Here is a 25,400-nt window from a genome sequence, read left to right as displayed (position 1 = left end):
TACTTAATTTCTTCTAGTTTTTCTTTCTACAATTTTTTTCTTTACAGTTGTCTTCGTTCCCTTTCCAGCCTTCTACTGGATTGATCAAGTTGTCTTTATTTCATCATTTTTCCTCTCTACTGTTTTAGAAGATTGTATCTGTGGCTGTTCTTTTGCAATTACGATTACTATCCTTGATATTTTAACAACTGTGTATGAGTTAACTTCTAAAGTTAAATATTTCTGCTTTCTCCTGGAATCTTACTCTCTTCCCCCATTTTCTTGTTAGTCACTTCATCCTTCCAATGTCAGCTCAAATGCCACCTTCTCAATGACGCCTGTTCTGACTCCCCAGACTAAAGCAGACACTCCTAAACTTGTCTTTCATAGCACTTCCCAGGGCTTATGCTGACATACTTGTGAGATCAGTCATTGATTCTCACCTCCCCAAGGTAATTCTGAAAGGGTGGGCATTGGCTGTGCTGCTCTCCCTTCTACTCAACCTGCATCCAAGTGCTGGGTACATGCCAGGCAACAAGCTATACTGAAAGCAGAAAAGCAGTGTGGGAAGGAGGGATGGAGAGAAGGAGGGCTGCATGGGGGGTAATGCTGAGAGATGAACCTGCAGGGATGCTGGATCTGGAAGAGTTTTCCATGTTCTGTCAGTTAGAAATCCCATTCTTCTGTGAAAACCAGAATAGAGACAATGATGGATAAAACAGAAGGGAAAGTCATTTCTTTTTCATGTTACGAAGTCTGCAGGTAGCAATCCCGGGCTGATAAGGAGGCTCCGTAAAGTCACTAGGGATTCAGGCCTTTTTTTTTTTTTTTTCCTTCCCAGCTTTACTATCCTTAGCTCATAGCTTATATCCTAAGGTTACCTTACAAATCCAAGATGGTGGCTGGAATTACAACTATCACAACCAAGTTCCAGGCAGGAATCTGGAAGGGGGAGGGAAGGGTAAGAAAGAGTACACCCAGGTAGGTGTTGCCCCCCTTTATGAAGCCTTCCTTGGAATCCCAGGGCCTTACATCTTATTCGTCATGGCTAAGTTCCACGGTCAAACCTAGGTGCAAGAAAAAAAAATATTTTCAAAGCCAGGAAGATTGCAGTTTAAATATAATCAGGGGGTCTGTGTTATTAAGGGTGATGGGGGCAGGGGTTGCTGTTTGCAGATGATCACTGTGGTGTAGTGATATAGACTAGGGGTGACAAGGAGACAGGTAAGAGGAGGGGTTGGTATTTCAGGTGAGAGAAGTTGACATTCTGCATTGAGGCAACAATAATGGGAATGGAAAGGAGGGTCTGAAATGAGATTTGACAGACGGTGCGACAGGATCTTCAACAGTTCATCTTCCTGCTGATTTGCTTCAGAAGACACTTTGCCTACTGGTATAATTTCACTTAGTAGATATTCTTTTCATTGAACTCAAGATCATTATGAGTTGATCTCCCTGGTAAATGACGGAATAAATTAAGACAGACTAATTTGTGTTTCTAAATCTATGTAGGATAAACATTATTTTTTAAAATATATTCCCCAATGTACTTATTTCCCCACCAAAGCTCTATTTCCAAAGACAGAGGAATATAGAGGCCATTAATAAGTATTAAACATATATATATTTTTAAAAGTACAGTCTTTCTTTGCTTATAGATACTCAAGATATATACAAGGCTCAATGTCAGAAAATTACACTCAGGAGTGTTTTATCTCCATGCTGCAAATCATTTGCATTTCCTCTAGGTATTCCCACAATCTTTTAAACTTAGCATTCCCCCCCCCAACCCCGCCCATACAATACTTATAAAAAGGCGACTTGAGGTATTTTGAGCATACCGATTTTATTTTAAGGAAAGTGGGTTGCTAGAAAAATATATCTAGACATTTAACCATAAACACAAGGAAAAATACTTCAGATTTCTAGAATACTTTGGTCTTCTGGATACATAGCTGAGGTAAAACACATCTTTTATTAATAGACCCTTACTGAAAGTGAGATTAATTACTAAGCTTTTCTAAGTAAAAAATAAGTGAGCATTTCTTGTTGACCTTGCTGAGGTCCGCAGTAGATGATTGATAGATTTTAAGCAGGCTGTTCCCTTGAACGTGGCTGTGAAGTCTGGGAAGGTGGTTTTCACCTGTGAAGTGAGATCAAGAGAGCTCATTGGTGACCAGAGCTCACCTGGATGGGGCGAGGGCCAGGTTACTCTGTGCTAACCTGTACGGAACAACCGGCAGTGGCAAAGCATGTTCACCTGACCAGACGTGGGAAGCTTGAAGCAGGCCCTGGATGGACTTGGGTGGAAACTGAGACTTCAGAGAAGGGGACACGATGGAATGTCCAGTGCACAGACTGGCAGAGCGTTGGTGCCCACGTGGTTGACCTGGTCCTTCCATTTAAGGTCCAGGAAATTGCACTTTGTCCCATGCCCATGCTCATTCTCAGATGTGCTATAACTATTCTTTCTATTCTGTCCTAGTTTCTGGGCTGCTTTTGTTGAATAAAACTGGTCTGCTTACCTCTGCCAGGGGAGTGGGCTGCTACACCAAAAGGGGAGTGAGCGTTTCTTGGGTTAAAAAAACCTAAAGAGTTTCTGGGGAAGCTCAAGGGATGTGAGTAGGAGCTTACGACTCCCTGAACTCTCCTTTCTCAGTGATTCTTCATCTGTAAAAATTCTGGGGAGCATCCCAATGTCACCTGCAACCTTAATCATGGGTCTTCCAAATACTTAAAATTGGTGAACAAAAAGCAGCATTGTGCAATTTTAGTGATGCTCAAACAGATATCTTTTTATCAATGTTTGGCCATTTTAAGAAAAAAAAAACTGATGGGGTTGATCAGATGATCCAGCAGTTGTTTCAATTCTTAAATGCCATGGATCTAAAAGAAGGAAAACAGGGGTGAAAAGAGAACATATGTTGATGGTGATTGTAATGTGTTCCCGCCTCATTGGTAGGAAAATCCAGTTACGATGTAAATGTCCAGAGTCACAACTTCTGGGCTGAAGTTTTTCATGATATTAATATAATCTCATCGCATTGTAAGGATCACAAACAAGCAAGGTTTCCCTTTAAGGTCACTTGTGACCCACAGCAGCATCATGAGCTCTTCTGGGTGATGTTCTCTGCAGCCCCTCCCGGCTTCTCTCCTCTAAGGTGGCAGTTTAACCATGTGGCTGGAATTCAAGCACAAGGGAGGGAAGTAAAGACAAGACAAAATCAATTACTTATTTCAGAGACATAAGAGATCCTTCACAGTTCCACCCAGAAACTGAGGTGAATCAGGAAATGGATGGCGTTTTTCAAATCACATGAATCAGCGCCCCATAATTCATCATTTCCACCACGTGTTTGGTTGGATTCCTCATTCTTTTACATTAACTGCACGGCTTACCTAACACAGTTTAGGGAAAGCTATGATTTCATTTTTAAAGGAAGAGAACTAAACGGTTTTGTTTTGAAATGATCACCTCCAGTTTTGACTGCGATGTGTAGCAGCTTAATGCCAGAATTTCTTCAGTGAGTAGTTCTAAGGAAAAAAACCCAGAAATTGCATTTGGAAAAAGGAAACACCTGTGGATTCTTTTAAATAATTTTTGTTGTAGAGAGCCTACTTCTGTGTTGGGCCCTGGGTGAGTATTTCACCTATGTCACTTTCTTTTTCCTTTAATGTTTACAAAGGACCTATGTGCCATCAGGTTTGTTTAAGCTCCTGATGAAGAAACTATACCTCAGAAAAGTTCAGGAACTTTCTCCAGGTCACAAGGCAAAATCATGACTTCAGTTTAGTTCCGTTTTGCTTTAAAACTAAGGATGCACCCTAAATTATTATTTGGTTTCTCCCATTCCTCATTTTTATTATTAATGTATTTGTAATTCATTATCACTAAAAATACATATTTTAATAATGCTTTGGTGTAGTCTGTAAAGTACCTGTAAAATCGACCCCCCAAACATACACATAAAGTTACATAACTTATTGAGTTAAATGTTACTAGCCCTCCTGGGTTATGGAGTAGATAGCTACTTCCTTCCCACTGCTTAGCTCTCTATATGCAGAGTTTTTTTTTTTTTTTTAACGCCTTTAACTGTAGTGTTGAGGGGCAAAGAACAAGGAGTAGTTAAACACATTTGGGTTCTAGTTTCTTTCTCCCTTTGCCCTGGCGTCTGGAGGATACAAGGTCAGCATATCCACCCAAGGGTTGCAAGGGCAGGTGTAAGGCAGTGTCCTCCCTCCCCTCCCCACCTCCCCAGGGACAGAGCAGCCGGGCTAGACCTTGACCAGCCTCCTCCTCCCGGGGGAGCGCTCCTGGGCCTCTGTGCCACGTAGACGGGAGAATCGGAATGTCGGGAATGGAGCTAGTGCCCCACGTGTCAAGCACAGAAGGAGGCGTGTTAAGCTTTTCATTAAGGCCTTAGGAGCCCGGCAGCTGCCAGGCACCAGGCTGAGCGCCCCCAGCACAACCCAAGGAAGAATGCACCTCCGAGACCCGCCCAGCTACTGACATTTCCTCCGGACGTCTTAAAGGAAATCCGAGTGAGGCCTTGAGTACCCACAGCAGCTCCATCACCAGCGCTACAGAGAGGCTGGAGTTCTGAGGCTGGGCTGAGCTTCCATGGAAACCTCCGGAACTACTTTCATTTAATTCTTTTATTAAAAAAATATTTCTAGAAAATAAAGACAAATCAATGTCAATTTGTTTTCCGATTGTTTTTCTCTTGGATCTGGGTGGCTACAGCGGGAGCCATGACACCTTGCGGCCAGAGATGGGTTCTTTGTCTTGTAGATGAACTCAAGCGCACAGTCTTGGGCACGCTGGGCCACTCCCACTATCGGGAATCCCAAGACCCGGCCACTGGCCCTGGAGCGGCTGTGTGAATGTGGGCCGTAGAGCTTTCCATTGTCACTGCGGTAAGAGGGTCGTGGTGGGGACGTTCATCAGTTTCCATACGCAAGGGAAACTTGAAAGCCACTCTTTTGAGGCCGAGATGGAGAAAAAAGGGCCCAGAGAGACTGTTCCCCACCCCCATCCAGAAGGAGAGGGTCAGGCGCGGCCCTACAGCTTTCCCTGCCGAAGTTTTGCAACAGAGTATCAACAAATTTTGCAACAAATTCCAGGAGTCTTGAAAGGTACTCTGCTTTCCAATTACGAATCTTTTCACCTGAGTACTCGCTCGATAAAGGCGAAAGATCCAGCAAAAGGGCAGCAAGTATCAATAACATTTGCCCCATAATTGGACGAGATGACTTTGTCCATCTGGGGGCCCCTCTCTTAACGCTCAGCGTGGCCACCTGGGGACCCCCTGACCTGCCTCCCTGGTTCGCGGCATCTGTTCGTTTCTCTAACTCAACTCTGCCGAAATTGACCCGATCTAGCCGGGAGGCGCACCCCCAAATCACTCCTCCAAGAACCCGCAGCAACTCCCTCGGTCTTTAAGAAGTTTCCAGCTCAGAGCGCGCAGGAGGATGTCGCACAGAAAGAACAAAATCACAGACTCGGAGTCGGGAGGACCCCGCGGCCCCTGCCCCCGCTCTCACCACACGGCCGCATTCAGCCGGGGGACGCGCACGTACCTGGAGCTGAGGCCGGCGGAGTGGACGCGCCACATCTCGGGTCTCCGCTCGCGCTGCCTCCGGCCCTTTATGCCGCCCCCGCACTCTCCCCCCGGCCCCCTCCCCCCGCAGCAGCCACGTCGGAGCTGCGGGACCGGGGGCGGAGGAGCTACAGAAAGTCTCTGCAAGGCGGGGGAGAGGGAGTCCCTGAAAGTCCACGCTCGGGCGCCGTCGCACTAGGCAGGCAGCAGTGGGGCCCCTGGAGTCCGGGGGGACGCCGGGGGAGCGGAGGGGGTCCGGTCCCGGGAAGGGGAGGTGTCAGGAGAGGGGCCCAGGGAGGTCAGGCACGGGGAGGGGCGCTCGGGTTTCAGCCGGGCTGGGAGGAGGAGGAGGAGGAGGCGCGGCGGCGGGGGCGGGGCAGGGGCGGGGCAGGGGGCGGGGCGAGGCGGCCCCGCGCTCCCGGCCCGTGCTCCCCGCGCAGCTCTACTCGCTGGGAAGGCGGCGCCGGCGGCGGCTGCTCTCCCTGCGTCCGCTCCCGCGCGCCGCGCTCCCGCCGCGGGTGGGCTCCGCAGCGCCCGGCCGCTCGCGGTCCCTCCCCGGCGGCGGCCCCCACCCTCCACTTCTCTCGGCTGGGGCGGCCCGGCCCTTGTGGCGCGTCCGAGGGGCTCCTCTCTCCCACTCGGGCTCCTCTGCGGAGCTGGCTGGAGCACCCAAATTTGCCTCTTCGTCCGACGACCCCGTTGGGCACGAACCTGCTCAACCGCGGTCCGCCCGTGCGCCCGGGGACGGTGCGCCTGGCGCTCGAGCCGGCGCCCCAGCCCGGAGCGCAGCGAGCTGGGGGTGGCTCTGGGGAAGTGGCGGGGGCGGCGGCTGCTGCCTCGACTTCCCTCGCCGGGCGCTGAAGAAGACCTTCAGAGCCGCTCCGGGTCCCCGGCGCTGGATGACTGGCACGAGGAGCGCGCCTCCCACCTGGTGAGCGACCCCCCGCCCCGTCCCCGCCTGGCCGTAGCCGCAGCCCCGACCGAGCCCCGTTGGGGCCAGGACCCGGGGGCGGCAGTGGTCGGCGGGTGGGTCGAGTCGATCTCGGGCCGGGTCGATCTGCAGGCACTGGGCGGGGGGCAGCCCGGGGGCAGGGTCTGGACTACCGTTAGTGCAGGGGCGCGCACAGTTGAGCGAGTACACTGGCTGGAAGTTTGTCTGCCTTTGCAGAGGTCTGAGTGTGCAGAGGTAAGGAGCGGAAGCGACCCGGTGGGCGCCCGGGCGGTGGGAGAGAGGGCACCCCTACCCAACACCTCCATAAGGTGCGCAGTGGAGGTCTTTGCACGCAGCCGGCGCGTGTCCAGGCTCGCATCGTCGGGAGCTAAAGGCAGGGGTCCCGGTGGCCGACACTTCGCAGCCCGGTAATCGCCGCCTGGGGCAAGGTTTTTCTTGTCGAGTTACTGAGGCTTTCCGGCGCCCGCGAGAACCCGGGAGTCGGTGGGACTTGGGCTCAGCTCCACCGAGCGCTTTGGTTAATGAGGGAGACGGAGGCTGGCGGTAGCCCTGAACGCCGCGGCCAGGGATGTAGGGGCCTGGGGAACCGCTTGCTCCGTGGGCTGTAGCCAGGCCAGTCCCTTTCCGCGGGCATCTCTACGCCGCTCCACGATTTCGCATCCCCTGGCTCAGGATTTCGGGGCCGGAGGGAAGACGTGCGAAGGAGCCGCCGCCGAGGAGTGATCTCCCCGGGATCGCTTCCCGCGGCGCTCGGTGCCCGGCCTAGCGCAGTCAGATCCCGATTCCCCGGGCTTTGGCGGGAAGCGCGTTCACCTCCTCGCCCTTTCCTCGCTTTGTACCTGGATGCGGCTGTTCATAGTTGGGATTTAACTTTCCTGCACTTGCGGCGTCCCCGGGATCCCCGGCAGGGGGCGCTGAGAGCGAGCGCAGGAAAAGGGCGAGAGGATGCTAGGAGCGCCGTGCTGGGTGAGTGGGTGGAGGTCCGAGTCCGCAGAGCGAGACCAGGCGGCTCTTGCAGCAATTTCACAGAGGCGGAGGGTGGTGGAGGAGTTGATCTGTTGACCTGAGGGAGCTGTCAGCCTTGTTAGAAGAAGGGACAGGAAAGGTGGTTTCCAAACTCAAGGCCCTTAAGTAGAAAGACTCCTTTCAGAGACAAACGTATCCTTGTAAACTCTTCCTGTTTGTGCATCTGCCTTCCTCCCTGTGACCACTGTATTTACTCAGAAAGAAATCGAAATTGAGTGACGATAAGGTGAGTTATGTTTAATATTGACATTAAGTTCTCAGGTGCACATTAGTTAAAATGTCAGGAGTTACAAATGATTGTCGCATCTTTTTTTTTTAATTGAGATTTATGTTGAATCTCGTATTTAAGCAAAACAATTGTATGTCACAGTTAGCTTATCCAGAAGAGCTCTGTCACGATGGCCACCTTTGGAAACGACAGATATGTATGTTATTAATTATAGAGTTAGTCTTTCCTAAGGAGACACAGAAAGACAAAAACAGACTTTACCAGGGAAGATTTTTAACACCTAATTAGGATTGCTAAATTAATTGCTAGTTAATGCCACTTTCATTATTGAAGAGAGGGTAAAATTTATCGTACACTATTTTGAGCGACCAATTCATACTTTCAGTTCAAGCAGATAATACCTTAACTTGTGTATCATTTCAATAACTTTTGCTGTCTATGTATGCGTTTACTGCAGAGGAAACAGGGATTTTGTACACCCAAAGATTTTTTGCCATGCTTGTCTTAAATGAAAAAGCAGTCTGAAATGTAACTGCTTGGGCCCTTTGAAGCAGATTTCTTTTTTCTTGAGTTTCTTCCTTGCAGAAACTTTGCCACGAAATAGCAGCTCACGCTCATCATTTGCACGCTCATGGAATCGTGGGGGTGATGAACTGGTACCTGCTTTTATGCTTTTAGCCTTGTACGTACTTCCTTAATAGGGAGAAGATGAATGATGCTAATCATTTTATGCCTTTTACAAACTGCACTAACTTATTTGGTTGCTTTAATGGCAAACAGCTGTGAGATTCCTGCTGTGAGCAAAAACTTTGGTCTCCTGGGTGGTAAAGCTTGCCTTTGTCCAAAAGAAGTTTCTGAGATGTTCAAAACTAGGTAAAAATAAGCCTGTGCTCTTCACTGCTGTCTCCTTTTAAAATGATTCCTTCTCCATGTCCGGATAGGATGAAACATAGAAACGTATAGCGCAGCGGCTGTTAAAAGGTGTCGGCCAGTGGGGCATGATGAATTACGCACGTTCTAAACTTTTGCTTAAGTGTTAGCATTTGTAGACCTTCTGAATCCCCACTCACAGCTTTGCAGTGAGAAATCTTGCTTCACTTTAGATTCTTGATTGGAGATGTTAAAAAGCAGCAAACTTTTCTCTGTGTTGTATGCTAATTGCTCAAAATAACAGATGCTAGTTCCTTGGGACTCTCTCATACGCCCCTGATACTAGAGAGAGCTGCTTAGCTGAATCATTACATAATTTTTATTAACTTCGTGATTATTTTTAATGATTCCAAATGTCTGTTTTTGTTGTTATAAAGTCATCGAAATTAAGGCTTTGCTTCTGATACGCATACCGGAAAGTGGCGGAGGGGGGAACAGACCTTTATTAAAGGTCCAGCCAAAGGTCTAAAGGCATTCCATTACGTAAACAAGTGATCAGCAACTCTAGAGTTAACTAAGGTTAGGAACTAATCCCTAACAAGAAATTGGATCACAAATCCTCCAGTTTGTGAGACAAAACAAGTTAATTAGTTTATAATACGTCAGAGTCAAGGATTCCGTTTATGGAGTCGTCTATGCACAGGTGTTTGAGAAAAGTCCCACATCCTGCAGTAAATCCCCCATAATTCTTGATTCTAAAATCACACCATATTTGTGTTTAAAAATGCTCCTGACATTGTTGCTACAGGTACGCAGACAAATTGCTTAGAGTATAATTATAACACCAAAGTGACACGTTTTTATGTTTAGAGTTAAATAATTTTTAAAATGTAGCTTTTGCCCTCGAGCAAATTGAGTTACACCGAAGTGCAAAGTTTGTGTGCAGAACCTGGTACACTTCTGCCCACACGCGTCTATTATTTGCATGTTTATACAGAGAAAGTGAGCGATTTTCTTCAGTCCTAAGATGAGTACACATAAGCACTTTAAGTTGTTTATACTATCTTTGTGTACTGTTGTTGATAACGTAGACATTTTCACATATGTCTCCGGCTACCTTTTAAAATTGAGATGCAGAAGTTTTCAAAATTACTGGCTTTTATCACTCTGCTTGCTGCCTTGTAGAAACAATCAGCTGTAGATAGGGGGCAATCTGCTGTCTCTAATTCCTGCACAAATTGGTGGCATCTTAAAGATAAATTCAACAGGTGAGGAGTAGCTAGTTCATTGGGAAGCAGTTTGAAGAAGCAGCTTTTGTTGTGCTTGATAAAGATATCACTGATTTCTTTGATGAATTCACCCGGGTACTGGTTATCTTAGATATATATAGAATCAATTTCTATCGGCAAGAAAAGAGGAAAAAAATTAAAGTAAGCTGGAATATACGTAGACAAACTTGTTTTGATTCAGAATTTATGCCAGACAGAGCAAAGCAAACGAAAACTTGATCCAAGAGAAGGCCCAGTATAACAAGTAACTTATTATAACATACTGGTATTGACACAATTAATCTTTGCCATCTAAAGGTTCTAGAGCTAGGGAAACTTGGCTCTGAATTTCGCAGAGTATTCTGAAGCAACTTCAAAGACAAGTTATATAGTTCCCTGGGGTGTGACATTTAAAATAGGATGAACCCAATGGTGGGCTCAAGAAAACAGAAAATTTTCTCAAAGGAATTGCTGTTGTCTTTGTCTTTTTCTTTACCTTCTTTTATTGTCCAAGATGAATGGTTGTTTGACAAGAGCAAAGTTGAGCACTTTACTTCTCTTTCCTAAGTTTTAAAATATATTAGCGTAGTACTGTTGCATTTGGAAAAAATTAAATCATTCCATTCTTTACTCTTTTTTTTCCTACATACACTAGAATTGGCTTCCTGATTCATATTGAAAAACACTGTATTTTAGAAGAGAATAAAGTTTTAGAGGGTGAATTTCTTTTATTTCTGGAAGGCCATGAACTCACTAATCTTTATCTTCCCATCTGTCATTCATTACTTGTCACCATCTCTCTGGGGAATCAGCTACACTAGGATTCACGTAGAATGATGAGGAGGTACACATTGGAACAATTTTATTTTATGTTGCATTTTTATGTCCATTTGAGAGTAGATTACATTACTGCAGTAGGTAATTCAATTACAGATATGTATGATAAATAACCAGGAGACTGATGCTATCAGAAGACAACTCTACTGGAGAAATAATACTGTATTTGCTGAGATGTGAAATTAAATAAGTTCTAGGCAAGTGACAATCAGGATTGCGCAAGGACAAATTGTTCACAGGAAATAGAGCCTCTTTCAATCAGTTCAAATTCACCCAGCATTTGGCAACGATATATGATATGCCTATGCAAAGAAAAACAGTCAAAAAAAAAAAAAGCATTAAGAAAAATTCTGCTAAGCCGTTTCCTTAAGTTGTCTGCAGAAACATAAGATGGTTAGTGCCTGCTGTGACTTCCCGGAAGAGATCCGTTTCTCACCAACTGACCCCAATGCAATTCCATACAAAGAACTTCCCTTTCTGTGAAAGAAACTGGAGATGTGACACATCTTGGGGAGGGCTTCCAAAGCTGTGCTCAGTCAGTCACCAAGGATGCAGCTGCCCCGCGGCCAGGACTACTCAAGCACTCAGTGCCAGGCCAGCGTCCCCGACAGAGGCCAGGGACATTTATGGCTGGACGTCCTGCAGCCAAATGGGCTTTAGCATCACACCCTGTTTCTGTGATTCCTTTTACGTGGCTGAGATTTAGATCTGCTGTAAAACTTTACCGATTGTAAAGCTGAGAACATTGTTTGGAACTGGTGGCATAAAGCAAAAATAATTGCTCTGGATGTTAACCTTCCTTTCTTTGTTCAGCAGACGTTGCTCTTAAACCATGGTTCATGCCAGTCGAGGTACATGTGGGAACTGAGTAAGAATTTGCTTCTGAGACGCCTGTCAAGTCAATTCCTGCCTCTTCTAGCTGTGGACTTGACTTTGGGAAAGTTAGTGCTAGGAAAGCTGGGTAGAATAAATTACCAGAAGCCCGGGCTTTAATAGAGTACTTGCCTAATTGGGCAGGGCAGTTGGGAGAGGCCTCGGCCTCCGATGAAGCACTTGATGGCCAGGGAGAGGTCCCCACGGAACAGGCCCGCCTACTGTGCTGGAGCGATGTCAGCGGTGGTTGGACAGGTTGCAGGCCAGCTGCAGAGGGGTGATGAGGGCAGCAGCAGTTGACAGTGTCGTAACTGTCCCCATGTGACTGAGGGGTGTCAGATAGAGGTCCCGGGAGGGCCCTGCACAGAGGATGCGGGCGGAGCATGTGGATGGACTTGGAGACGGCCAGGCGGCAGTGGTGGGTCAGGATGCCAGGCCTGCCTTGCCCCTGGGGGTCCTCCCCTTAGAAGCAGGTCCTCCAGAAGATAGAAGGGGAGGAGGAGCCAGGAGGTGGCGTAGGACTTCCCTACCAGAGCGATGAAGATGTTGGGTTGCTCCAACCCAACGTGCTGTATTTCTTAAAGACTTTCACCAACAGAGAATGGAAGTTCAGCAGCCCCATGGGACTGCCCCTGGTGAGTCTTCCGTGTCTAACACAGCGCCTGGCACACAGGCTGCCCTGGGTTCGTACGTGTGGTGAGTGAATGAATCGGTAGATGCCTTTACGTGGTATATAAATAGCACAGACTGCGATATAGTGTCCTGGATAAAGGCTGTGACTTTACTAAGACTTTGGGGGCCAACCGTGGAAGCTAAACACTATTTAGGTGGAGAAAAGTGTTTCAAATACCCCCAAACTCATTTATTTGCACAGTCTTGAAATAAAGATGTCTTTGTGAGCCAAAGACTGTGCACTTCACATATCCTAATACAGGGCTATTTGCACCATTGTAAATGCTTGTTCCGTGAGTTGATGACCTTGCTGGACTTGGAGATTAGCATAAAACACTTTATGTGTATTCAAATAGTTTATGTTTATTAAAACATAAAAAAGTGAAATTCAGGGATGTTGTTTACTTATTGAAACCAGCTCCCTCCCCTCGCCCACCCATAGGCACAAAAATTCCAGGGAATGTGTTGTATCCTCATGATGTATTTTCACACATTACAGAGACTTTTAGAAATTCTAGAATAGTTTAGAACTAGGGAAGCCTTTCTTATTTTATTTCTGCGAGGAGGCCCATAAGCCTTGTCACTTAGTTGGATTTATAGATTTAATAAGCTGAAACAGATGAGTGGATAAATAAAATGTGGTCTAGCCATACAATGGACTACTATTCAGCAATCAGATGAATGAACTCTTGATAGAGGCTGCAGTAAGCGTGAACTTGGAAACATTGTGCTTAGTGAAAGAAGCCAGTCACAAAAGACCGCATGTTGTATGATTCCATTTATAGGAAACGTCTAGAAAAGGTAAACCTGGGAAGGCAGAAGGCAGATTCGCAGTTGCCTGAGGCTGGGGCTGCAGGTTGGAAGGCACTGCAAATGGGCAGGTGGGACTTTTCAGGGCAATGGAAATGTTCTAAAACTGCATTCTGGGGACAGTCACACAGCTCTGTACATTTACTAAGGATCATCGAATTGTACACTTACAGTGTGTGAATGTTATGTCATGTAACCTATACCTCAGTAAAGTTGTTTACAAAAAAATAAATCTGGGACATAATCTCTAAAGTTAGAGTATGTGAAACCGCCATGGCCTAAACAAATCCTGCTGTGTTTCCTGGGAATTGTGTCTGTGTTTCCAGGATTTTCACAAAGCCTAGTGCCTTGGCCACCAGATGCCAGGATGAGCAGCGTCTCTTTGATCCCGCGGCACTTCCTGGGAAGTGTATCAGAGCTGTGATCTCTGTCATGAAAACAAGCAAACCCAGGTTGTTTCCAGATGAGACCATGGAACCGAATCAAATCCATTAAACTCATCGGCCCACCTGGCTACTCAATGTTTGCTACACCCCGATTCCCAGTCGTTTGTTAGAGGATACTTCTCTTCTGCCAGTTTTATTGGTACATGGACATCGCTCCGGGAAGTGGGGGGGATGGAAATCTTTGAAAACATAGTCTCCTGATCTCATTAGAGCTGCAGGGTCTGGGGCTCCCAGAGCATGGCTCTGCTCGCCAAGGGATGCTGCTTTCCTGGGATGGAGCAAAGTGCATGACACCTGCTTCTGTATCCTTGTTCACTTAGCAGAGCTTTTGCTTCCCCTGGTGAGGTTACTTCTAACAGCCAGAGCCAGTGGCAGAATGCAGATTTTTGAATGCCCAGAGCCTGAATGGTTAAAGTGGAGAGTGACTTTTTTTTTTCCCCATTAGAAGAAGAGCCATAGGATCACTTCTGGCTCTTTCTATTTTTCTTTGACATGTTTTTGCAGTTTAAAGCACAAGCTGAGATTAGGTTATGGGTAGAGATACATGTTGAATTGCATATCATTTCACTCTCTTGCCCTTCCCTCCTCTGTTTCAACTCCCTCCCCCATGTGAAAGGGACTTGCCAGGCTTTGTTTAGACAGTGGCATCTCCAGTACCTGGCTCTTTGCTCTGGGGATTCAGAGCTGCTGCTGGATGATGTGATACCATAGGTTTCATCGACGGACATGCTCTTTGGCTCAGTCTTGTTCCTGGGCTGCTTCATGTTGGCTCGTATAGGTCAGTCCTCATCTAGGTCAGTTACAAGTGTGACGGGAACGCAGTGGCTGTTTAATTTCATCCCAGCATTTGTTTCACATCGGATGGTGCTCTCGAGCTGGGAGAAGCATGCATCGGCTTATCAGGTGAGAGAAGCACTTGTGAGAAGGCAGTGGGAACCTCTCCATCCCTCAGCCTTGCGTCCTGATGGAAGAGATCAGAAGCCTTGGAGCTATGCTTCTCAAGGCCCTTCCTCTTCTCCACCTTGAACTCTCACTTCCCTGGCCCCTGGTCACAAAGCTGGTGCCAGGAAGGTGAGGATACCTGAACCCAGATGCTTGAGTTGACAATATTTCCCACTCTACCTGTCTATCCCCACTTTCCTTACAATGCACATCTGAAACCAGTGTAAATGCCCCTCGTGAATGGAAATTGTGCCGTAGTCGGGGGTGGGGCTGGGTGAGGGTGGAGATGGGAGGTCCCGGAGCTCTGCACCTCCAGGCAGGGCACACTGGCTGTCAAGGCTTCCTAAGCAGACTCCTAAGTCAGGCCTGGAGCCAGATTTACTCCGTCTGCCGGCAGTGATGGAATCCCTAGCTTCTGTCGCCAGCTCGTGAAAAGAAATCATTCAGGAAACTGCAAGCTGCTGAGTAAGAATTGCAAAGATTCATTCACTCGAAAGCTGACGCCTGAAAATTTTATTTAAGTTCGAACAATTTCTCCAGCCCACCTGCTGGGTTTCCATCTCCTTGTGGTTTATCTTGGTGCAGAGGAAAGTCCGTGGTGGTAAAGGGCTCACAGTGGGGATCTTGGCGGACACGTCCCAGAGATGGTACTGGCAGAAGGGCCTTCTGGATGTCCCACACCGCACTCATCCCTGACCCAGGACTCTGTGCAGTAAGGTCCACTTCTTTTGAACTCCGTGGAGTAAATACCAGTGCTTGGAAGTTAGTTGCTAAAGCTGTAAACCCCAGTTAGACCGTAGAGGGGAACAGTCAGTCTTCATAGTGGTTAGATACCTTGTCAATTCAAATACCTTGAAGACACTTTTAAGAAGAGTGTCTGTCAATGAATTAATTGTTTATTGAGGGAAGCTCAAGGAAATCAATGCTTTGAACTTGGACCATGGCTAGAGGGGAGACTGACTTGCCCAACATGGGGAGGAGAATACAGAGAGTAACATACCTTACGTTTTTGATTAGGAAGAATAGTACTTCCCAAGGCCTACGTAGTATTTAAAAGGAACTTTTTTTTCTCTCATATAATGAAAATAATAACAGAAGATCAAACACTTCAGGTTCAAACCCACTTTAGAAGTATATTTGATTTATTTGTTTGGGTTTGTGAATGGGAGTAGTACTAGATTTGGAGTGAGTTTGGGAAAGAGAAGACCAGATGAACATTCTTCGTTTAGTCTTTGGGACCCTGAGTTCCTTGATAATCTTTCAGAAGAATCTCAGTTTTTCTTCTGGTGGCCAATTACTTTGCTCTTTTCTGTCAAGAGGGAAAAGAATATCATGACCTCTTACCTAGGAAGTATGGATTAGAGGAGAAACTCAGTCAGGTGCAGATCTTGTTTCATACTTCTCCAGAGTGTCACCCAGATTTTTGTCCTCTATCAGAATGCCCAGCTCCATTGGTGCATTGGTTTGGGGTCAACATGAAGAAGGGACACAGAAAGGAAAAGAGTGTCCTGAATGCTGGAAATCCTTCTGCGCTCCAGAGAACGTTGGTTCTGTTTAGTCTTTTTTTTTTCCTTTTAATAAATTCTATACTGACTTTTTCTGTCCTCCTCCTGCAACCCAGGCAGTGATCCTTTTTTTGCAAAAACAATCACAGCTCCGATCCTTCCCGTCATCAGCGAGCTTGTGATCTGCAGAAGAGCCACGGAGCACCATGTCACACATTTGCGTGGGAGCACAGCCCCATTGGACTGGGACACTGGCCTACCTGCCCCTTGGAGTGGGCGCCATGGAGGTTGTGACCCACAAAGCGAGGCTACGAGTTCACCCCCGGATGATCTGTAATCTGGAGTCTCTTTCATTTCTGGTGGTAGTGCGTGAACGTTGATGCAGGTTTTGGATTTGCCGCTAAGTGCCTTTCAGTGGGCTTTTAATTTTTCATTTTTAAATTAAAAGTGTATGTTTGCTGGAAGAACTGGCTTCGGGGTCCAGATTTCCTGCCTGGAGGTTGTTGGAGACGGGGCTAAGTGGGAAGAATTAAAATCGTGATCGGAGGCTTGGCAAAAATCATCATTAAGAGGCCCGGGCAAAGGGCACAATCAGTGCACGGCTCAGATCGGGGACTGATGTGGGAGACCCGCAGGGCCAAGTGCCCTTTGTGGGTTCTTCTTTAATTGCACCTTTGAGTGAACACCAAGTTTAATTAAGCCTGCGGGGGTAGACTTACGAAAACAGTCAAAAGCACATTCGGGAAGGCTGCTTGCTTGAAAGAGTGTGGGAACCCTCGTGTTTATCGCTGTTACTCTTCAGGTGAGTGCTACCCTGTCTTTTTATCTTATTTAAAAATTTTTTAATTTTATATTGGAGTATAGTTGATTAACAGTGTGGTGTTAGTTTCAGGTGTAAAGCAAAGTGATTCAGTTATACCTATACATGTATTTATTCTTTTTCAAATTACTTTCTTATTTAGGTTATTAGAGAATATTGAGCAGGGTTCCCTGTGCTATACAGTGGGTCCTTGTTGGTTATCCATTTTAAATGTAGCAGTGTGTACACATCAATCCCAAACTCCGAATTCATCCCTCCCTGCCGCCGCCCCCCACCTTTCCCCTTTGGTCACCATAAGTTTGTTTGCTAAGTTGGTGAGTCTGTTTCTGTTTTATAAATAAGTTCATTTGTATTATATTTTCTTTTTTTAGATTCTGCGTATAAGTGATATCATATGATATTTGTCTTTCTCTGTCTGACTTACTTCACTTAGTGTGAAAATCTCCAGGTCCATCCATGTTGCTGCAGATGGCATTATTTCATTCTTTTTAATGGCTGAGTAATATTCTATTTTTTTGTTTTGTTTTGTTTGTTACAAGGTATTTATTTATTTTGAATTTTCTTTTCTTTTTTTTTTTATACAGCAGGTTCTCATTAGTTATCCATTTTATGCACATCAGTGTATACATGTCAATCCCAATCTCCCAATTCATCCCACCACCACCACCACCCCCCTGCCGCTTTCCCTCCTTGGTGTCCATACGTTTGTTCTCTACATCTGTGTCTCTATTTCTGCCCTGCAAACCGGTTCATCTGTACCATTTTTCTAGTTCCACATAGATGCGTTAATATACAATATTTGGTTTTCTCTTTCTGCCTCACTTCACTCTGTATGACAGTCTCTAGATCCATCCATGTCTCTACAAATGACCCAATTTTGTTCCTTTTTATGGCTGAGTAATATTCCATTGTATATATGTATACCACATCTTCTTTATCCATTCGTCTGTTGATGGGCATTTAGGTTGCTTCCATGCCCTGGCTATTGTAAATAGTGCTGCAATGAACATTGGGGTGCATGTGTCTTTTTGAATTATGGTGTTCTCTGGGTATATCCCCAGTAGTGGGATTACTGGATCATATGGTAATTCTATTTTTAGATTTTTAAGGAACCTCCATACTGTTGTCCATAGTGGCTATATCCATTTACATTCCCACCAACAGTGGAAGAGGGTTTCCTTTTCTCCACACCCTCTCCAGCATTTGTTGTTTGTAGATGTTCTTATGATGCCCATTCTAACTGGTGTGAGGTGATACCTCCTTGTAGTTTTGATTTGCATTTCTCTAATAATTAGTGATGTTGAGCAGCTTTTCATGTGCTTCTTGGCCATCTGTATGTATTCTTTGGAGAAATGTCTATTTAGGTCTTCTGCCCATTTTTGGATTGGGTTGTTTGTTTTTTTAATATTGAGCTGCATGAGCTGTTTATATATTTTGGAGATTAATCCTCTCTCCATTGATTCAGTTGCAAATATTTTCTCCCATTCTGAGGGTTGTCTTTTCGTCTTGTTTATGGTTTCCTTTGCTGTGCAAAAGCTTTTAAGTTTCATTAGGACCCATTTGTTTATTTTTGTTTTTATTTCCGTTACTCTAGGAGGTGGATCAAAAAAGATCTTGCTGCGATTTATGTCATAGAGTGTTCTTCCTATGTTTTCCTCTAAGAGTTTTATAGTGTCCGGCTGTACATTTAGGTCTCTAACCCATTTTGAGTTTATTTTTGTGTATGGTGTTAGGGAGTGTTCTAATTTCATTCTTTTACATGTAGCTGTCCAGTTTTCCCAGCACCACTTATTGAAGAGACTGTCTTTTCTCCATTGTATATCCTTGCCTCCTTTGTCATAGATTAGTTGACCATAGGTGCGTGGGTTTATCTCTGGGCTTTCTATCTTGTTCCATATTGTCTTTTTTACTGTAGCTTTGTAGTATAGTCTGAAGTCAGGGAGTCTGATTCCTCCAGCTCCGTTTTTTTCCCTCAAGACTGCTTTGGCTATTCGGGGTCTTTTGTGTCTCCACACATATTTTAAGATTTTTTGTTCTAGTTCTGTAAAAAATGCCATTGGTAATTTGATAGGGATTTCATTGAATCTGTAGATTGCTTTGGGTACTATAGTCATTTTCACAATATTGATTCTTCCATTCCAAGAACATGGTATATCTCTCCATCTGTTGGTATCATCTTTAATTTCTTTCATCAGTGTCTTATAGTTTTCTGCATACAGGTCTTTTGTCTCCCTAGGTAGGTTTATTCTTAGGTATTTTATTCTTTTTGTTGCAATGGTAAATGGGAGTATTTCCTTAATTTCTCTTTCAGATTTTTTATCATTAGTGTATAACAATGCAAGAGATTTCTGTGCATTAATTTTGTATCCTGCAACCTTACCAGGTTCATTGTTTAGCTCTAGAAGTTTTCTGGTGGCATCTTTAGGATTCTCTATGTATAGTATCATGTCATTTGCAAACAGTGACAGTTTTGCTTCTTCTTTTCCAATTTGTATTCCTTTTATTTCTTCTTCTTCTCTGATTGCCATCGCTAGGACTTCCAAAACTATGTTGAATAATAGTAGTGAGAGTGGGCATCCTTGTCTTGTTCCTGATCTTAGAGGAAATGCTTTCAGTTTTTCACCATTGAGAATGATGTTTGATGTGGGTTTGTCATACATGGCCTTTATTATGTTGAGGTAGGTTCCCTCTATGCCCACTTTCTGGAGAGTTTTTATCATAAATGGATGTTGAATTTTGTCAAAAGCTTTTTCTGCATCTATTGAGATGATCATATAGTTTTTATTCTTCAGCTTGTTAATATGGTGTATCACATTGATTGATTTGTGTATATTGAAAAATCCTTGCATTCCTGGGATAAACCCCACTTCATCATGGTGTATGATCCTTTTAATGTGTTGTTGGATTCTGTTTGCAAGTATTTTGTTGAGGATTTCTCCATCTATATTCATCAGTGATATTGGTCTGTAATTTTCTTTTTTTGTAGTATCTTTGTCTGGTTTTAGTATCAGGGTGATGGTAGCCTCATAGAATGAGTTTGGGAGTGTTCCTTCCTCCACAATTTTTTGGAAGAGTTTGAGAAGGATGGGTGTTAGCTCTTCTCTACACATTTCATAGAATTCACCTGTGAAGCCATCTGGTCCTGGACTTTTGTTTGTTGGAAGATATTCAAATACAGTTTCAATTTCATTACTTGTGATTGGTCTGTTCATATTTTCTATTTCTTCCTGGTTCAGTCTTGGAAGGTTATAACTTTCTAAGAATTTGTCCATTTCTTCCAGGTTGTCCATTTTATTGGCATAGAGCTGCTTGGAGTAGTCTCTTAGGATGCTTTGCATTTCTGCAGTGTCTGTTGTACCTTTTCCTTTTTCATTTCTAATTTTATTGATTTGAGTCCTCTCCCTCTTTTTCTTGATGAGTCCGGCTAATGGTTTATCAATTTTGTTTATCTTCTCAAAGAACCATCTTTTAGTTTTATTGATCTTTGCTATTGTTTTCTTTGTTTCTATTTCATTTATTTCTGCTCTGATCTTTATGATTTCTTTCCTTCTGCTAACTTTGGGTTTTGTTTGTTCTTCTTTCTCTAGTTCCTTTAGGTGTAAGGTTAGATTGTTTATTTGAGATTTTTCTTGTTTGTTGAGGTAGGCTTGTATAGCTATAAACTTCCCTCTTAGAACTGCTTTTGCTCCATCCCATAGGTTTTGGATCGTCATGTTTTCATTGTCGTTTGTTTCTCGGTATGTTTTGATTTCCTCTTTGATTTCTTCAGTGATCTCTTGGTTATTTAGTAACGTATTGTTTAGCCTCCATGTGTTTGTGTTTTTTGCATTTTTTTCCCTGTAATTCATTTCTAATCTCATAGTGTTGTGGTCAGACAAGATGCTTGATATGGTTTCAGTTTTCTTAAATTTACTAAGGCTTGGTTTGTGGCCCAAGATGTGATCTATCCTGGAGAACATTCCGTGCGCACTTGAGAAGAAAGTGTAATCTGTTTTTGGATGGAATGTCCTATAAATATCAACTAAATCTATCTGGTCTATTGTGTCATTTAAAGCTTGTTTTTCCTTATTAATTTTTTGTTTGGATGATCTGTCCATTTGTGTAAGTGAGCTGTTAAAGTCCCTCACTATTATTGTGCAACTGTCAATTTCCTCTTTTATAGCTGTTAGCAGTTGCCCTATATATTGAGGTGCTCCTATGTTGGGTGCATATATATTTATATTTGTTATATCTTCTTCTTGGATTGATCCCTTGATCATTTTGTAGTGCCCTTCCTTGTCTCTTGTAACATTCTTTATTTTAAAGTCCATTTTATCTGATATGAGTATTGCTACTCCAGCTTTCTTTTGATTTCCATTTGCATGGAATATCTTTTTCCATCCCCTCACTTTCAGTCTGTATGTGTCCCTAGGTCTGAAGTGAGTCTCTTGTAGACAGCATATATATGGGTCTTGTTTTTGTATCCATTCAGCAAGCCTGTGTCTTTTGGTTGGAACATTTAATCCATTCACGTTTAAGGTAATTATCGATACGTATGTTCCTATGACCATTTTCTTAATTGTTTTGAGTTTGTTTTTGTAGGTCCTTTTCTTCTCTTGTGTTTCCCACTTAGAGAAGTTCCTTTAGCATTTGTTGTAAAGCTGGTTTGGTGGTGCTGAATTCTCTTAGCTTTTGCTTGTCTGTCAGGGTTTTAATTTCTCAATCGAATTTGAATGAGATCCTTGCCTGGTAGAGTAATCTTTGTTTTAGGTTCTTCCCTTTCATCACTTTAAGTATGACATGCCACTCCCTTCTGGCTTGTAGAGTTTCTGCTGCGCAAGCAGTTGTTAACCTTATGGGAGTTCCCTTGTATGTTATTTGTCGTTTTTCCCTTGCTGCTTTCAATAATTTTTCTTTGTCTTTAATTTTTGCCAATTTGATTACTATGTGTCTCAGCATGTTTCTCCTTGGGTTTATCCTGTATGGGACTCTCTGTGCTTCCTGGACTTGGGTGGCTATTTCCTTTCCCATGTTAGGGAAGTTTTTGACTATAATTTCTTCAAATATTTTCTCGGGTCCTTTCTCTCTCTCTTCTCTTTCTGGGACCCCTATAATGCGAATATTGTTGCATTTAATGTTGTCCCAGAAGTCTCTTAGGCTGTCTTCATTTATTTTCATTCTTTTTTCTTTATTCTGTTCTGCAGCAGTGAATTCCACCATTTTGTCTTCCAGGTCACTTATCCGTTTTTCTGACTCAGTTAATCTGCTATTGATTCCTTCTAGTGTAGTTTTCATTTCAGTTATTGTATTGTTCATCTGTGTTTGTTCTTTAATTCTTCTAGGTCTTTGTTAACCATTTCTTGCATCTTCTCGATCTTTGCCTCCATTCTTTTTCTGAGGTCCTGGATCAACTTCACTATCATTATTCTGAATTCTTTTTCTGGAAGGTTGCCTATCTCCACTTCATTTAGTTGTTTTTCTGGGGTTTTATCTTGTTCCTTCATTTGGTGCATAACCCTCTGCCTTTTCATCTTGTCTGTCTTTCTGTAAATGTGGTTTTTGTTCTACAGGCTGCAGGGTGGATGAGGCTATCTAAGAGGCTTGTGTAAGTTTCCTGATGGGAGGGACTGGTGGTGGGTAGAGCTGGGTGTTGCTCTGGTGGGCAGAGCTCAGTAAAACTTTAATCTCCTTGACTGCTGATGGGTGGGGCTGCGTTCCCTCCCTGTTGGTTGTTTGGCCTGAGGGGACCCAACACTGGAGCCTACCCGGGCTCTTTGGTGGGGCTAATGGAAGACTCTGGGAGGGCTCATGCCAGGAGTACTTCCCAGAACTGCTGCCAGTGTCCTTGTCCTCACGGTGAGACAGAGCCACCCCCCGCTTCTGCAGGAAACCCTGCAACACTAGCAGGTAGGTCTGGTTCAGTCTCCCCTGGGGTCACTGCTCCTTCCCCTGGGTCCCGATGCACACTCTACTTTGTGTGTGCCCTGCAAGAGTGGAGTCTCTGTTTCCCCAAGTCCTGTGGAAGTCCTGCAATCAAATCCTGCTAACCTTCAAAGTCTGATTCTCTAGGAATTCCTCTTCCTGTTGCTGGACCCCCAGTTTGGGAAGCCTGATGGGGTCTCAGAACCTTCACTCCAGTTGGTGGACTTCTGTGGTATAATTGTTCTCCAGTTTGTGAGTCACACAGCCAGCAGTTATGGGATTAGACTGTATTGTGATTGCGCCCCTCCTACCGTCTCATTGTGGCTTCTCCTTTGTCTTTGGATGGGGGGTATCTTTTTTGGTGAGTTCCAGTGTCTCCCTGTCGATGATTGTTCAGCAGTTAGCTGTGATTCTGGTGTTCTCGCTAGAGGCAGTGAGAGCACGTCCTTCTACTCTGCCACCTTGAACCAATCTCAGTAATATTCTATTGTATATATGTACCCTGTCTTTTTTTTTTTAAAGGAATTCCTTTATTTTATTATTTATTTATTTATTTATTTATTTTTGGCTGTGTTGGGTCTTCGTATCTGTGCAAGGGCCTTCCCCAGTTGCGGCAAGCGGGGGCCACCCTTCATCACGGTGCACGGGCCTCTCACTATCGCGGCCTCTCTTGTTGCGGAGCACAAGCTCCAGACGCGCAGGCTCAGTAGTTGTGGCTCACGGGCGCAGTTGCTCCGCGGCATGTGGGATCTTCCCAGACCAGGGTTCGAACCCGTGTCCCCTGCATTGGCAGGCAGATTCTCAACCACTGCACCACCAGGGAAGCCCTGTACCCTGTCTTTTTAAACCTAGCTGTTGGGATGGACCTTGATGTCTGCCAATTAGCCATTTTGCCTGCTAATGGCCATGTGACCCAAATATGTTACAGTTTATGTCAGATTTTTAAAAAGCCCCTGGTGAAGGAGACCATCAGTGCCAGCCAGATCCATCCCTGTGTCTTTCCTCTATGTGGGAAGAAAACAATTTGTATTATAAATATATTTCTATCAAAGAATTTGCATTAGATATTTAAGAATTTGTTGCAAGCTAAAGGAATTCATATAAAGATATAATTAGAGGTACATTTGAAACTTGTAAACTATACATATTTGAAATGCTTGGCTTTTCTGAGCAATTGGGAGGTTGTTAGCTGTTTCCTTTTCCTACATTAGCTTCCAGATGATTAATGGACTTTATTTAATTAAATGTTCACATTTAAGTGAAGTGGAGGCCCAGGGAGTGTTCTGAAAATAGTATGAATTGTTTTCTATTGATCTACAATATGCACTATGGCTTGCTTATACTTAGAGAAAAGACATTCAATTTTATATTAATAATCTTTTTAAAGTTATTTAACTGTTAGCTCTAAAGTGAAAAATCTGTTTAAAAAAAATCTTATGGGCAACCTGAAAAATTCCCTATCATGAAATGCTACTCCTTTACTGCATTCCTCAGGAGGAAGGCAGTTTTGAAATAAGAAGCACGTTTCTGTGGCTGCCACAGTAAGTTGAAATGTTCCGAGGGGTAGCTGGGCTATTTTTAACGAGTTCCAATGTATCCTGTGGTGGCTGATTTCCAATGATCCAAAATTAGTCATGGGATCTTGGCCACCACAGTATCTGGGGTTCAGATGATCAGTATGCTTCATATCTTTAAATTGTCTACCTAAATCTACCGCTAGCATTGATTGCTTTGGTCAAACAATATATCGTTCTTTGGAGAAAACAAAAGGATAGCCTCTCATTGTGACCTAAGAGGTCAGGAGCTATGGAATTACGTGCTAGGCAAAGTGGGTGCTGACTAAAATTGGGAACACTTTCAGACTTTTGGAAGGTGACAGTCTCTTGGTGATGAGAACAGTTAAATACCTAACAGGGACATTTTAATTTTATTGGTAGGGTCATAAAAAAGAACAGCTGAGATTTTTTTTTTCCTCTTCTGTTTTGTTTACGTGAAAAGAAGGTCAAAGGAGAAGGTTGACGGGACCCCTAGGGCAGGAAAGGCTTGATGATCACAGGGGTCTTTCATCTGTAGAAAAAGGAGAGATACAGTTACCCTCCTGAAAAGATCTCTTCTTACACATGTTGCCCCCAATCATTCTAGAGACAAATGACCAATTCACTTCGGAAGAATTAAGTTTACATTTCCCTATGTGTAGAGAAACACTTCCTTATTAAATATATTCGCAGCATACAATTATCCTTTGCTGTGTTCATTGATGACTGTTTTTCCCGAAGGTTTTTTGTTTGCTTGTAAAGTAATCTATAGTTGATAGAGGATGGGCTAATTTTTAATAGCTTTAGTCTGACAAACCCTTTTTGTTGTCTTAATTTAAATCGACATGGCAGCCGGGAGGTGGATTTGATTCGAAGGAAGGGAAATGCACTTGATTGAAGCGTAGTGTCTTACTTGTTGACTGTTGACTGCCTTCTAATTGATATAACCATTCCATAGAATTGCACAATTTGGGGGACACTGTTGAGGCTGTCCACTGCATCTTTTTGTCTACTAACATGGGTGTTGCCGTATAATGTGGGCCATTAGTTTATACTGTAGTCCAGCTCCAGAGGAGCACTGGGTGAAAGATGACATTTGGTCATCCAAGAAGTGTTTACCAGAAACTTCCTTTGT

General features: G+C 44.2%; 1 protein-coding gene, 1 long non-coding RNA gene and 1 other non-coding gene across 4 annotated transcripts in view; 1 reads left to right on the top strand and 2 right to left on the bottom strand.

Moving 5' to 3' along the window:
* Positions 1-1,806: 1,806 nt before the first annotated feature.
* Positions 1,807-5,882, bottom strand: LOC103004254 (uncharacterized). Its single transcript, XR_451314.2, has 2 exons — positions 5,560-5,882; positions 1,807-3,160 (listed from the first exon to the last, which is right to left on the bottom strand). It is a non-coding gene; the product is annotated as an uncharacterized LOC103004254 (long non-coding RNA).
* Positions 3,260-3,329, bottom strand: LOC114238340 (small nucleolar RNA SNORD123). The gene has a single exon (XR_003623717.1). It is a non-coding gene; the product is annotated as a small nucleolar RNA SNORD123 (small nucleolar RNA).
* Positions 5,883-6,052: 170 nt separating the features above from the next.
* The window catches only part of SEMA5A (semaphorin 5A), a 527,169-nt gene continuing 507,821 nt past the window's right edge, over positions 6,053-25,400 (top strand). Inside the window, exon 1 of one of the 2 annotated variants that reach the window (XM_057540979.1) lies at positions 6,053-6,510. The gene's annotated coding sequence lies outside the window, so the exon portion shown is untranslated. Of the gene's footprint in view, positions 6,511-7,643; positions 7,784-25,400 lie in introns of those variants that run through there. The other variant, XM_057540980.1, reaches the window with a different exon arrangement.

This window comes from Balaenoptera acutorostrata, chromosome 2 (genome assembly GCF_949987535.1).
Source record: "Balaenoptera acutorostrata chromosome 2, mBalAcu1.1, whole genome shotgun sequence".
In the NCBI taxonomy this organism is placed as follows: domain Eukaryota; kingdom Metazoa; phylum Chordata; class Mammalia; order Artiodactyla; family Balaenopteridae; genus Balaenoptera; species Balaenoptera acutorostrata.
This window is presented reverse-complemented; position numbering and strand designations above follow the sequence as displayed.